Below are 3,311 nucleotides of genomic sequence, written 5' to 3' on the forward strand. Positions count from 1 at the left end.
ACCACTGTGAACCACTTGGAGGGGGATCTATGTAGGAGATTCTGGACACAGTGGGAGAACAATGTGGAGCAAAACTCAAAATCATTTTAAAAAAGGGGGTGTGTGTCCAGGTTTCCTGGTCTGATAGAGACTGACGGAACCCCTGAGACTATGGCCCCTAGCTACCCTTCAGGTCTAGAATTGAATCCACTCTTGTGGCTTCCAGCCAAACAAAATAACAGGCATCTGAGCTGAACATTTACATTAGGTAGGCACACTCCTTGGAGAGATCAATCATGGGAGAATATAAGGGCTGTGATTACACAGGGAGACAGCTTGGGGGGCAGAAGTGCATGGAAGGGAAAGGCACAGGAAAGAGATGGCTATGGGGAGGAAATGGGAGGAGAGCTGTGGCACTGTAGGAAATTGCAGTCAATGTCATGAGACAAAGTGTATGTTAACTGCTGTATGGAAGATGAATTTGCTCTGTAAGCTTTCACCGAAACCAAAATAAAAATTTTTAATAAATAAATAAGTACTGTCCATTCTCTTCAATTCTGGAAAGATCATGGTGCAGCCAGACCAGCCTTAGTGAGATGAAAGCCATTTATAAACTTCATCGCAATCATAGTTCATAGCTCATTGGGCAAAGGCAAGACTGGATGGCAGAGGGGGCTGACAGAACAGGTCAGCATGTCCACTTGATTATTCAAATTCATTCTTGAGAATTCTCTCTTTTGAACATGAACATGAGACAGAAATACCTGCACGTTGTGTGTGAATTGGAGAAGTCTAGTCACACACTAGTTCCTCTTTGTCACCATTTTGTAGTCATGGTTTATTTATTTTGAGTCCTTGACTATTTACCTAAACCATTACTGCCCATAATCAGTGTAGATCCATACCTCTAGCCATTTCTCTTTCCAAACAAAATGAACAGCCAGGCATACTGTTCAAAGTTCTGCCCACAAGGAAGATTTTCCTTAACTTCTGTACTTCAGAGTAGCCCTGGTACAGTGCTACAGTCATCCACTTTGGAGTAGTGTTCGCAAAGCATGCAGAATGATCTAAATTATTTTTTTCCTCAGTCAACTAACTATGGAGAATGCCCATGAGCCTTAAGTTGCAAATTAAGAGAGAAAAGCTATGTAGCATCCATACGCATCTGTACACTTGCTCATAAAATTGTGCCTTCAGGACTGCTGATGACTGAGAAGTGCTATCTTGAGCTTGGGGATGGGAAGATCTGGGGAGTGTCAGGAGTCTTTAAGCCTGAGTCTCTAAGGTCACAATTTCCAGTGCTTCCCTCCCTGAAGAGGAGCTCTGGTGGAGTAGTGCCTAAGGCATTTGACTGTTTACCAGAGGGCTGGTGGTTCAAACCCATCAGCTACTCCTTGGAAGGAAGATTGGGCAATCTACTTCCTACACCTACCATTTTTAGCAGAAAGAATAATAATAATAATAATAAAATACTTGAAACTCAATGAGAGGGATTAGAGAAAATTCCCATAGATTGAAGTTGTCACAACAATGATTTTCAAGGAGAGAACTAGCTTAAGGGTACATTATTTCTATTTTTAAAGCTTATGGAAAAATTCTTGCTGCATATGTGTAAAAGAAAATTCAAGCATGAAAAAAATGACTTCCTTTAAAAATAGCAAAATACTTGAGAGTCCAGCTTGGACTCATTAGAAATAGTGCAGCTGTGGTCAGTTTATAGGCTTCTGTTTCCAATTTGCATAAACAGTCTAATATTTGGCAAGAACAGGCATTCAGGTGCCTCATCAGACATGTTAACTTTTCACTCACCCCACAGGCAGCTAAGTGGTTCTGGGACTTTGGGTCAAAGTAGCACCTGAAGTCCTGATAAGCCTGAAATATGAGATGCCTTCTACCCTCCTACACCAAGGAAAACTCAGAACTTTTGGAAATGTTGTCTCGACATGGAGCTGAAAAATTTTAAGTTGTGCTAATGAAGAGAGAGTCCCTGAGTGGCACAAGGAGTTAAGAGCTTGACTAATAGCAGAAACAGTGGCAGTTCAAAGCCATCCAGAGATGCCTCAGAAGACAGTCCTGGAGAAAAGCTTCTGAAAGGTGACAGCTTTGAAAACCCTGTGGAGCACAGCTCTACTCCAACACAAATGAGATCATCATATGTTGGGATCAACTCCATGGCAACTAACAACAACAACAAAACAATGATGAAGAAGAAATTCCCACCCTCCACCTCAACAACATCATTTGTGTAATGATACCTCCACTGACTAGACTGATGTGAGACTGGAGATTCACACTGTTTAGCCCTGAAATGGAAAAACTAGGCTCCCCTACCATCAATCACATAGAATGGTAGCAGTGTTCCATGTCCTTTCCAGGTGAAGAAGTCGTGGTTCTGTGACAAAGTACCAACCACTTATTCAAGAAACATCAAACACTTCTTGAAGTTCAGGTTATGATATTGTTGTGGATAGGGTGCAGGCTTCCTGCAGGATCTACAGTCTTGCTTATATATATAGGATGTACATATTTAAAATTTCAATCCCATAGAATAAAAAAATTGAGCGGAAGCTTAAGTTTGAAAGCTAAGTGACTGATGGAAGCTTTCAGGAAAAGCAGAACAAATCAGAGTAACCAGGAATGGTATTAGAATTGGGACTTAATTCATCAAACATTTTTTAACACTGTCTATGAATTATCCACCACTCTTCTGTCAGTTTGTTGTACCGTGATGGCTTGAATTTTGCTGTAATGCTGAAAGCTATGCCACAGAGGAGGAAGATGAGTCACTTAGCCTAGAGAGCTCTCAAAGTAGGACTGGGAAAGAGCTGAATTATCAGAGTAAAATCAGCCTAACTCACATGGATAAGGTAAAGCTTCCGAGACCTCCATTTGCTGATGTGGCACCACTCAAATTGAGGAGAAACAGCTGCACACAGCCATTAATCATCAGAACATAGAATGTACAAAGTATGAATCTAGGAAAATTGGATGTTGTCAAAAATGAAATGGAATGCATACAGATTGATATCCTAGGCATTAGTGAGCTGAAATGGACTGGTTTTGGCTGTTTTGAATCAGACGACCATGTGATCCACTATGCTGGGAATGACAGTTTAAAGAGGAATGGTGTGGCATTCATAATCACAAAGGATGTTTCAAGATCTGTCCTGAAGTACAATGCTGTCAGTGATAGGATAATATCCATGTGCCTACAAGGAAGACCCGTTAATACGACTATTATTCAAATTTATGCACCAACCACCAAAGCCAAAGATGAGGAAATTGAAGATTTTTATCAACTTCTGCAGTCTGAAATTGACCGAACATGCAAT

This window comes from Orycteropus afer, unplaced genomic scaffold (genome assembly GCF_000298275.1).
Source record: "Orycteropus afer afer isolate SDZICR_OR568_19922 unplaced genomic scaffold, OryAfe1.0 scaffold00296, whole genome shotgun sequence".
NCBI classification, from domain to species: Eukaryota; Metazoa; Chordata; class Mammalia; order Tubulidentata; family Orycteropodidae; genus Orycteropus; species Orycteropus afer.